Here is a 12,555-nt window from a genome sequence, read left to right as displayed (position 1 = left end):
TATGTGACCAGGCTTGATAAATTGACAGTTAAAGTTTGAACATTAATGACAAGTTATGATCGGCCTCTCCTTTCCCCTTATCTCCCTCAGGATTGGCCCACCGAAGCCTCTACTCTCCTTCAGGCCGGCCCAATTGATCCTCTCCTCCAGTGAAGGGCTACCAAAATTTTTACTACCACACTGTGGGCGTGGCTTAGGAGATCATTGCAGCCAAAAATGGAGCCTCGGGCGTGGAGCATGCCAACACCCCCGCCCCCAAGGGGGGCGTTTGCCCAGGTTCGCCTGGTGCACCAGTTGCGGCCCTATTTGGACCGGGAGTCACTGCTCACAGTCACTCATGCCCTCATCCCCTCAAGGCTCGACTACTGTAATGCTCTCTACATCGAGCTACCTTTGAAAAGTGTTCAGAAACTTCAGATCGTGCAGAATGCAGCTGTGAGAGCAATCATGGGCTTCCCTAGGTATGCCCATGTTACACCAACACTCCACAGTCTGCATTGGTTGCCGATCAGTTTCCTGTCACAATTCAAAATGTTGGTTATGACCTATAAAGCCCTCATGGCACCGGACCAGATTATCTCCGGGACCGCCTTCTATCGCAAGAATCCCAGCGAATCCCAGCGACCAGTTAGGTCCCACAGAGTTGACCTTCTCCAGGTCCTGTCGACTAAACAATGTTGTTTGGCGGTACCCAGGGGAAGAGCCTTCTCTGTGGCGGCCCCGGCCCTATGGAACCAACTCCCCCAGAGATTAAAATTGCCCCCACCCTCCTCGCCTTTCATAGAAACATAGAAACATAGAAACATAGAAGTCTGACAGCAGAAAAAGACCTCCTGGTCCATCTAGTCTGCCCTTATACTATTTTCTGTATTTTATCTTAGGATGGATATATGTTTATCCCAGGCATGTTTAAATTCAGTTACGGTGGATTTATCTACCACGTCTGCTGGAAGTTTGTTCCAAGGATCTACTACTCTTTCAGTAAAATAATATTTTCTCATGTTGCTTTTGATCTTTCCCCCAACTAACTTCAGATTGTGTCCCCTTGTTCTTGTGTTCACTTTCCTTTTAAAAACACTTCCCTCCTGGACCTTATTTAACCCTTTAATATATTTAAATGTTTCGATCATGTCCCCCCTTTTCTTTCTGTCCTCCAGACTATACAGATTGAGTTCATTAAGTCTTTCCTGATACGTTTTATGCTTAAGACCTTCCACCATTCTTGTAGCCCGTCTTTGGACCCGTTCAATTTTGTCAATATCTTTTTGTAGGTGAGGTCTCCAGAACTGAACACAGTATTCCAAATGTGGTCTCACCAGCATTCTATATAGCGGGATCATAATCTCCCTCTTCCTGCTTGTTATACCTCTAGCTATGCAGTCAAGCATCCTACTTGCTTTCCCTACCGCCTGACTGCACTGTTCACCCATTTTGAGACTGTCAGAAATCACTACCCCTAAATCCTTTTCTTCTGTAGTATTTGCTAACACAGAACTGCCAATACCATACTCAGATTGAGGATTTCTTTTCCCCAAGTGCATTATTTTACATTTGGAAACATTAAACTGCAGTTTCCATTGCTTTGACCATTTATCTAGTAAAGCTAAATCATTTACCATATTACCGACGCCTCCAGGAATATCAACCCTATTGCACACTTTAGAGTCATCGGCAAATAGGCAAACCTTCCCTACCAAACCTTCCCCTATGTCACTCACAAACATATTAAAAAGAATAGGACCCAGAACAGACCCTTGTGGCACACTGCTTGTAACCTGACTCTGCTCAGAATACTCGCCGTTAACAATAACTCTCTGATGTCTACGCTTCAGCCAGCTGAAAATCCATTGAACTATCCAGGGATTAAGTCCAATCTTCACTAATTTATCTATCAGCTCTTTATGTGGAACCGTATCAAAGGCTTTGCTGAAGTCCAGGTAGGCAATATCCACGGCACCACCTTCATCCAACACCTTTGTGACATAGTCAAAGAAATCAATGAGATTAGTCTGACATGATTTGCCTTCAGTAAAGCCATGCTGATTTGGGTCCAATAAGTTATTGTTTTTTAGGTGCTGATTTATCCTCTTTTTGAGTAGAGTCTCCATCATTTTAACTACCACTGATGTCAAGCTAACTGGCCTGTAGTTACCAGCTTCTTCTCTACTGCCCTTCTTGTGGATAGGCACAACACTGGCCATTCTCCAATCCTCAGGAACTTCTCCTGTTAACAAGGATTGGTTAAACAAATCAGTCAGGGGGGTAGCAATGACAGATCTGAGTTCTTTAAGAACTCTGGGGTGGATGCCATCTGGACCCATTGCCTTATTTATCTTTAATCGTTCAAGTTCTTCTAAGACATCGGCTTCTAAGATCACTGGAGCTGAAAACCCACCTTAAAACCCACCTCCGCCACCAGGCATGGGGGAACTGAGATATTCTTTCCCCCTAGGCTTTAAGTTTTATGCCAAAGTTAGAATTGTGATCAATACTTGTGCCAACCTATGATTAGTTGCTCTAAGCTATACTTAGTGGAATGAATGGAAGGTGCTTTATTGAATAAAACTGAAGAAGCCTCTTCCTCTGGTAGAATTCAGTTCTCTTTGCTTTTCTCATTGGCTTGTGGATAACAGGAACTGGTTATATTACAAGTAAAGTGATAAGTTTCTGCACATATTTTTCTTATTTATTTATTTATTTATTCATTCATTCATTCATTCATTCATCCATCCATCCATCCATCCATCCATCCATCCATCCATCCATCCATCCATCCATCCATTTATTTATTTATTTATTTATTTATTTATTTATTTATTTATTTATTTATTACATTTGTATGCCACCTCTCTCCGAAGACTTGGGGTGGCTCACAACAGTAATAAAAACAATATAGCAGTGGAACAAATCTAATATCAAAAAACATATAAAACCCTATCATTATTTTAAAAAACCAAAAAGCACATTCATATCAAACATAAAAGAAAGTATAAAAAAAGCCTGGGGGAAAGGTGTCTCAACTCCCCCATGCCTGGCGGTATAAGTGAGTCTTGAGTAGTTTACGAAAGACAGGGAGGGTGGGGGCAGTTCTAATCTCCGGGGGAGTTGGTTCCAGAGGGCCGGGGCCGCCACAGAGAAGGCTCTTTCACTGGGGCCTGCCAAACAACATTGTTTAGTCAACAGGACCCGGAGAAGGCCAACTCTGTGGGACCTTATCGGTCGCTGGGATTCATGCGGTAGCAGGCGGTTCCGGGGGTACTCTGGTCCAACGCCATGTAGAGCTTTAAAGGTCATAACCAACACTTTGAATTGTGACCGGAAACTTGTGATTATACCATAGTTAGCTGCCATGGTTCCCCAAGACATCACCTTATGATTACATTATTTAAGGAATGAATGCTAATAACTCTTGTAAAAACAGTCATATATGTAGTTTCTGCATTGGCATCCTTCAGTCTCAAAAGACCATCCACCATACTAACTTACCCAGACTTCAAGCTCTGGGGAATCCAGAACATGATGTAGTTTCTAGACACATATGTAATAACCTATAATAAATACTTTATATATTATAAATTGTCTATGTTCATAAATGTAAGCCTCAGGTCTTTATAACTTTTCTGAAATTTTGAAAACCAAATATCGTTTTCTTATTTAGAGTACTGATGTAGCTCAATTAATTGCTTGTAGCTGGATTTTCTAGGAATTTTCCTGTTCAGTAAACTCCAGCTTCTGTTCATTCTGGATTGTTCCTTGCAAGGGAAACTATTAGTTCCTCTTCCATTAGTCACTGGTTGGGTTTACATTTCCTTGGAAAGACAGAGTTAGCTAGTATGGACACAATGTGCATAACAAATTGGTGTAACAGAAATCTTGCTGTCCCTGAAATGCGTGGCAGAGACTGTCAGTGCTATAACTTCACTTCCATATATGGAGAACGCTAAGGGCAGAGCTGAAGATGATCAGTTCTTGGACTTCGACATAAAAAGCTGGACAGTCAAATACTGGTAGTTCCTGGCTGCCCTCTTTTGCACTTTCTCTAGAGTTTCAATGGTGACTAAGTGGAGATTATCTACCTTGGAACCAACCTAAATTTTAAATTCCTTAAAAGTGGTGAGTAGTGAGAGAAGGGTGAGGGTGTGGCTTGGATAACTGCTGGAGAGGTAAGGCTGGATAGGAGTATGTAGACAAATAAGCCTATTTTTCCAAGACGGGATGTAGTCCTTGGGAACATGCTTGGATGGAAAGCATGGGTGCAGTTTTCCTTGTGTTGCATGGCTCTCTTAGTGTCCTCTCCCCCAGCAATGTGAAGGAGGAGGAGGCAGCTTCACCAAGGCTCTGTTGAAGTTTATGAAGTTAGTGCAAGTCTATATTATATGTGGAAAGACCGATGACCCAATGGTCACTGGTTGTCTGGTGTATGCTAAGTTCACTTGTTACAATTACTGCAATGCAATACATTTTGTAGAAGAGAACTCTGTAAAAAAAAAACATGTTTTCAGTTTAGACAGGCAAGGACTTCAATAAAAATTAGAGAAAATAATCCTCCCACTGTATAAACTTGTCATATATGTTCACCGTTGACATAGCACATTAGAGAGTGGTGGTCTCCAGTTGAGAACCATAAACTTGACAACTTTAAGATGTGTGTTCAACTCCCAAAAACTTACCCAGCCAATTTTTGCTGTCAACTATAGAATTGAGTTCTAGGCTTCATTTTGTGGCTGTTTTCTGACTGAACCACTGAATGCTGCTTTTCTGACATTGCTGGACAGAAAATACAGAGAAATTGTAGTGTATGCATAAACAGTCATGATACGGCTATACAAAGAAAATCTTCCATACCAAAAGAGTATTTCCAGAATATTACACAGCACATTATTGCCACAGGCATGTACACATTATGGTCCTGAATACATGCCTCACACAGCTCAGCCTCCTTTGTATCATCATCATCACCCTGTCTAACACAATCCTCATCCCCTCTACAAATAAATCCAAATGAAATTATTAACCGCTCCAAACTTGACTGTAAAAAATATGACTTCAGTAACCGAGTTGTCGAAGCGTGGAACTCATTACTGGACTCCATAGTGTCATCTCCAAACCCCCTACACTTTATACTTAGATTATCTATAGTTGATCTATCCAGATTCCTAAGAGGTCAGTAAGGGGCGAGTACAAGTGCACTAGAGTGCCTTCCGTCCCCTGTCCTATTGCTCTCCTATATCTCCTATACCTTTCTTCTATTCCTATATCTCTTCTTCTATTCTTTCATTGATATGTTCTATTACTATACCTTCTTTTCTATTATTTCTTAGATATATTTTACTATGAGTGTCTCCTCTATAACCTTCATCATGTATTTTACTATGTGTATATAGATGTATACCCACTGAAACCCTCATTGTGTATTGGACAAAATAAATAAATAAAACAAATAAATAAATAGATTAAAAGATAGATTTTTAAGCACCGGAGCCCTGCAGAAGACATAGCCTTCCGTCCCCTGTTCTATTGTCTCTCCTGTATCTCATATATCGTATCTACTATTCTGCTATTCTATTCTTATATTACTCTCATAATATCCTTCTATTCTCTAATTGATATATTCTCTTCCTAAATTTTCACTTCTATTTGTTCTCTAATATATTTTACTCGAGTATAACTTCTATAGCCTTCATTGTGTATTATTGTGAATTGGACAAAATAAATAAATAAATAAATAAATAAATAAATAAATAAATAAATAAATAAATAAATAAATAAATAAATAAATAAATAAATAAATAAATAAATAAATAAATAAATAAATAAATAAATAAATAAATAAATAAATAAATAAATAAATAAATAAATAAATAAATAAATAAATAAATAAATAAATAAATAAATAAATAAATAAAAAAAAAAAAATAAATGAAATACTGTCCCCAGTTCCAAAAGACTGCCCACCCATTCCATGTTGATTGGAATAAGCTAACTACACAATAACTTTCTCAGAAAATCCTTGGGAAAAGAATTTCACTTTCTAAGAGTTATTTATCACTTCAAATGAATGTTAACTGTCCTTTAATACACTCAACAATTCCCTGGGTGATTTTATAAAGTATATTAAAACCAATCCAGATCCAAAATCAACATATGGCTGGAACATACACACAACTCCAGTATCTGAGCTGATGATTCAAGAAACAATACATTGTGACATTTTCTGACATTTCCCGCACTATTTTGGCACAATGCTACTTCCAAATTTCATACTCTTTGCTAACTGATATGGGGATATGTTTATTTTTTTCAAAAGTATGCCGCTTTTCATGAACTGATGGTTATGAGCATAACCAAAAAACTGCATGTAAAAAATATCCATGGAAAATGATAAATTTTCTTGTAGAACCATCTTGTATAGTTTATCACGTATAAATTTGGCTTAGTGAAAGAATGTAAAGGAATTCTTAGAGAACTCATCTAGACTTATTTAATATAGCAAAAAGTAATTAAAGAGAATTTGATGACTGTCTAGCTTCCATCTGACGAGAACTGATCGTAACCAGGAGTGTTGATCTCCTCCAAATATTTCCCAGCCAGAGTCCTTCAGCTCCTAATAGCATTTATTCTCATCAAATCAGCCAAGATTTCCACCCACGGTGGGACCTCCGAGCAGTATATTCCTTCCTTTCTGTGGCAACCAGTAACAAAAAGAATTCCCACCTCTAATTGTAACTCTAATTTTTGCAGCTGTTACTTGTTAGGAAATGCATACAGGATATGAACAGTTAGCCACAGGTACAATAGAACTGTCAACAATGCTAAGCTATTGAACGAAGTACGTTTCCAAAATCCAGGACTTACTACACAAACCACATGTCTTCCCTGCCCCCTCATTTCCCACTTTCGCAACCATGCTCACTGCATTTTATTTATTTTTATTTATTTATTTTGTCCAATACACAATAATACACAATGAAGGTTACAGAGGATATAGTAGAGAAGAAATAAGAGATATAGGAGAGATTATAGGACAGGGGACGGAAGGCGCTCTAGTGAGCTTATATACGCCCCTTACTGACCTCTTAGGAATCTAGAGAGGTCAACCGTTGATAGTCTAAGGGTAAAATGTTGGGGATTAGGGGATGATACTACAGAGTCCGGTAATGAGTTCCATGCTTCGACAACCCGATTACTAAAGTCATATTTTTTACAGTCAAGTTTGGAGCAGTTAATATTAAGCTTGAATCTGTTGTGTGCTCTTGTGTTGTTGTGGTTGAAGCTGAAGTAGTCTTTGACAGGCAGGACATTGAAGCATATGATCTTGTGGGCAATACTTAGATCATGTTTAAGGCGTCGTAGTTCTAAGCTTTCAAGACCCAGGATTGTATGTCTAGTTTCGTAGGGTATTCTGTTTCGAGTGGGGGAATGAAGGGCTCTTCTTGTGAAGTATCTTTGAACATTTTCAAGGGTGTTAATGTCTGAGATGTGATATGGGTTCCAAACAGATGAGCTCTATTCGAGCTTGTGTGTCTTTTATCATGTGTGTATCATATGTATCATGTGTATCATATGTGTATCATGTGTAGACTTTTAGTCCCCACTTCCATCTCTAAATGTAAGTTAGATAAATCTCATTTATCACAAATACTGTAACAAAATATTTCAGTACCCGCCACAGGACAAAACCGTAAGATCTCCAAAATTCCTTCTAATCTTTACATGTCATGATTCTATGCTAGTCTTGGAAATTATTGCTTCTTCTGTGTTGGCTTGGCACCAAGAAAACTAAAATTCTTATCACCTTATTTGCGCCCGAGGAAAAAACCACCCCTCTTTGCTGTTATTAAAATAAAAAGAATGTTCTTTGCATACTTGCTCTGTTTACATTGGCAATGAAATTATATCCATCTCGTGCTGCTTGTCACCAAGAATTAGTGTTCAGAAACACTTCCATGGTTTCCTCAACAAATGACAAAGCAATTGAGGTTCTGGATTATTTCATGCAACTATTCCTCACTGAAGATGAGGTCTTAAAACTCATTTTGAATTAAAATATACCAGGGCTAGAGTTTGATGAGTTGCTATTAACAAGAGGAAAATAAGAGTTCATTTACCAATGTACCACCCATAAATAATCACTTCTTGGTGCTCTGTGGGCTTCTTAAGATATCTCCCCTAAATTGCTTAACAAAACCAACACTTTTGGAACTTACAACTATAAAAAATAATTTTGAAAAATGTTTCTGCATCATCCTCTTTCATGGTTATAGCCACCTAAGTGGCTGTTTTCACACTTAGAACTACATAGAATTTATGGCTGAAGCAAAGATGAATTTATTTATTTATCTTCCAAATGAATTTTGTTTTTATTATTCTGCCTTTATTCTCCTCTTCCTATCAAGCTCTCCTTGAACTAAATCCTTCTTTTATTACCAAGAGGAAATGTGTTCTATGATGGCCTATCTGTTTTAGTATCAAAACAAATCTCTTGTTATTTCTCTTTGTTTTGAGAACCCATTCATCATAATGGAGCGTGAGTACCCATGTTCCTTAACTAATCTTTCATACACCTGTGATTGCAGTCATTAAGTCCACTCTCCAAGCCTTAAAAGGCCAGTTTGAATGCACTTCAATGCTTCGCTGTAATCATTCCACAGGGCTTGCAGTGGGTGTCAGGGGAATGAAGTCTGCGGATACACTGCTCCGATAAAACTGACATTTAGCTTCTATGAACTAAAAGCATTTGGGAAATTCAGGCAGCAGAAATGCTATATAACTACAAGAAATGTGTATTGTATTCTTCAGCAGGAGACTAATGCTGTTTATTCATTCACTTAAGTCCATTATCAAACTGTGACAGCAAAAATTCTCATCAAGAGGTTTTGCATGCATTATAAAGCATCATTTAATGGGGAAGGAATTGAAGCATGTCAGAAGCCCATTGTTATGTTATGAGCTGAGCTCATATTAGGGAGTCTTTCAAAAAATGGCAAGTCTGGGCTCCTCAATGTGTCTTTGCCAGGAGAAAGAATAAACATTACAGTACATCCAGTTGAGAGGTCATGCACTAGAAGGTGAAGATAGGCTTGCTTGCTTACTGCATAGAAGCTGCTGGTTGGCTCCCAACAGTTGACTAGAGCAAAATTACATCAGTAGCTGCTAAAACTGGCTTGTGACTTTATGAAGGTGAACAGTGATCAGACAGAAAGGTACAATTAGCCATAGAGTGTTCAAAGAATGGCTGCTAGCACACCCAGACCTCAGCAGCACTGCTAATAGCCACTTGTTATATTATTGGTAAATTGTATGAAGGACGGAAGATTTACAGGACTGTCTCCTGCTGTATATCTCCTGGAGGCCAATAAGCTTACACAGGGTTGGCCTTCTCTGGGTCCCGTCGACTAAGCATTGCAGGTTGGCGGGGCCTTCTCTGTTGTTGCCTCAGCTCTATGGAATCAACTCTCCCCTGATGTCCGTACTGCTCCCACCCTACTGGCCTTCCATAAGGCCATGAAGACCTGGCTTTGCTTGCAGGCCTGGGGGCCATGAATTGACATCTGTTATGGCCAAATTGTATGAATTGTATGCATGTATGTATAGTTTAACTATGGGTTTTAATTAGGGTTTTATAGTTTTAGACTGTATATTTGACTTCTTTTTTATTGTACAGTATTTGTAATTTTATATTGTTGTAAACCACCCTGGGTCTTTCGGGATTGAGCGGCCTAGAAGTTAAGTTAAGTTAAGTTAAGTTAAGTTAGTTAAATTAATAAATATTAAATGGCAACAGTCTTGACTGTACCTACCAGTCTGGCCTGCTAGCACATCTTCAAAACTGAACAGGAAGAATACAGTCTAAAGCCCACCATCAACATCTGTCAACTCCACAGATCACTGTGGAGATGTAATGGTACTTTAGTCTTGGTTATAGAGTCAGAGTGGAGGTTTTTCGGTTAGATTCCTCATACACAGAACACGAAAACTTTGTAATGGCAGAGCAGTTTTTCCAAAGAATTAAAGTATGTCCTATAATGAAAAAGTATGAACTGTGGTGGTGCAGTGGTTAGAGTGCAGTACTGAGGGTACTGCAGGCTACTTCTGCTGATTGACTGCAATTTGGCAGTTCAAATCTCACCAGGCTCAAGGTTGACTCAGCTTTTTATCCTTATGAGGTGGGTAAAATGAGAACCCAGGTTGCTGGGGAACAATATGTTGACTCTGTAAACCCCGTAGAGAGGGCTGTAAAGCAGAGTAAAGCAGTATATAAATCTCAGTGTCATTGCTATAGGATGAACATGAAAGACAGGCTCTCTGTGGACATTTTAGTTGCGGTTTGGAGTATCACTCTTGTTTTTTTTTAAGAATCACAATAAATATTTTTTTTAAATCTGAGAATTTTCTTTAACTTTCTGGAAGGCAGTTTATTCTGTTGAATTGAATACATTGCCATAATTTTCAAAGGCTCTTGTTATTCTTATAATCATAAAATGCCTAAGCTAATCAAAATACACATGAATTGAATTTATTTTGAATTGAACTTATTTGACTTCTATGCCACTCAGTTCCATAGAATTCAGGTAAATTACATTGAAAGTAAATTACATTGGATTCAAACATAGATTCAGTAATCCAATCAATAAAGATGCATAGCAGGAGACCATTCTTCAAGTGCTTTATAAAAGAGCTCCATTTTACTAGCCCTCAGAAAGCTGTCAAAGAGGGGCTAATCTTGTCAGGTTTAGCAATCCATATTTTTAATTTTTATTTATTTATTTATTTATTTGTCCAATACTGTACACAATAATACACAATGAGAGTTATAGAGGATATAATCAGGTAGAATGTATTAAGTCTCCAGAGAGGGGCGGCATACAAATCCAATAAATTATTATTATTATTATTATTATTATTATTATTATTATTATTATTATTATTATTATTATGGAAATAGAAGAGAAAATAAAGGAGTGAAATATAACTATGAGAGAATAGCAGAAAAAGATATAGGTATAGAAGAGGAGATATAGGAGAGACAATAGGACAGGGGACGGTAGGCACTCTGGTGCACTTATGTACGCCCCTTACTGACCTCTTAGGAACTTGGTGAGGTCAATTGTGGATAGTCTAAGAGTAAAGTGTTGGGGGTTTGGGGATGACACTACAGAGTCCAGCAATGAGTTCCACGCTTCGACAACTCGGTTACTGAAGTCATATTTTTTACAGTCAAGTTTGGAGAGGTTAATACAGTCATACCTCGTCTTACGAACCTAATTGGTTCCAGGGGGAGGTTCATAAGACGAAAGGTTCGTAAGACAAAACATTGTTTCCCATAGGAAACAATGTAAAGTCAATTAATCCGTGCAACAACAACAAAAACCCCGCAAAAAAACGCTGCCGCCCGGCTGTCACCTTTTAAAACAGCCGGGGGGGCTTCCCAGCAGCCTCCTGAATGCGAACGCCAAACCCGAACCTCCGGGTTCGGCGTTGGGAGGCTGGTGAGAAGCCCCCCGGCTGTTTTAAAGGGTGACAGCCGGGCAGCGGGGCTTCTCAGCGAAAGTTCGAATTTGGGAGGCTGATTTGGGTTTTTGGATGGGGAGGAGGCAGGAGGTCTGGGCTGACACCCCCCACCCCAGCGCTTCACCTTCCCCCCCAGCCACAAACCCAAAGGTCCCCACCACAGCACCCGCTGCAGGAGACTTAGCCTCCTGATCCTCCCCGCCCGTCACCCGTGGCCTCCCGAGCGCTTTTGCCTGATGGGAAGTGAAGCGCTGGGGTGGGGGGGGTGTCCTGACAACTCCCACCCCAGTGCTTTGCCTCCTGCCAGGCAAGAGCGACCTTCTGCTGGCCATGGGCAAAGGGCGGGGAAGCCTCTTGCAGCAGCTGCTGTAAGAGGCTTCCCCGCCGCTCGCCCATGGCCAGCAGGTCGCTCTTGGCCGGCTTCCCCCGAGGCAGCAGGTCAGCATCCTGGGTGGGCAGGCGGCGGACGAGGAGGCAGGGAAGACGGCGGCTGTGGCAGCTGCTGCAAGAGGCTTCCCCGCCTCCTCACCCGCTGCCTGCCCGCCCAGGATGCTGACCTGCTGCCTTGCGGGGAAGCCGGGAAAGAGCGATCTTCTGCCAGCCATGGGCGAGCGGCGGGGAAGCCGGCGGCTGTGGAAGCTGCTGCAAGAGGCTTCCCCGCCGCTCGCCGATGGCCAGCAGAAGATCGCTCTTGCCCGGCTTCCCCGCGAGGCAGCAGGTCAGCATCCTGGGCGGGCGGGCGGCGGGCGAGGAGGCAGGGAAGCCGGGGGCTGTAGCAGCTGCTGCAAGAGGCTTCCCCGCCCCTGGCGGCCTCCCAAACCCGAACTTTTGCCGAAGTTCGGGTTTGGCGTTCGTAAGACGAAAAAAGTTCGTAAGAAGAGGCAAAAATTTTCTGAACCCCGGGTTCATATCTCGGGTTGTTCGTAAGACGAGGGGTTCGTATCTTGAGGTACCACTGTATTAAGTTTAAATCTGTTGTGAGCTCTTGTGTTGTTGTGGTTGAAGCTGAAGTAGTCGCCGACAGACAGGATGTTGCAGCATATA

Source organism: Erythrolamprus reginae, chromosome 2 (assembly GCF_031021105.1).
Source record: "Erythrolamprus reginae isolate rEryReg1 chromosome 2, rEryReg1.hap1, whole genome shotgun sequence".
Lineage (NCBI taxonomy): Eukaryota > Metazoa > Chordata > Lepidosauria > Squamata > Dipsadidae > Erythrolamprus > Erythrolamprus reginae.
The sequence above is the reverse complement of the archived record's forward strand: the minus strand, read 5'-3'. Positions refer to the sequence as shown.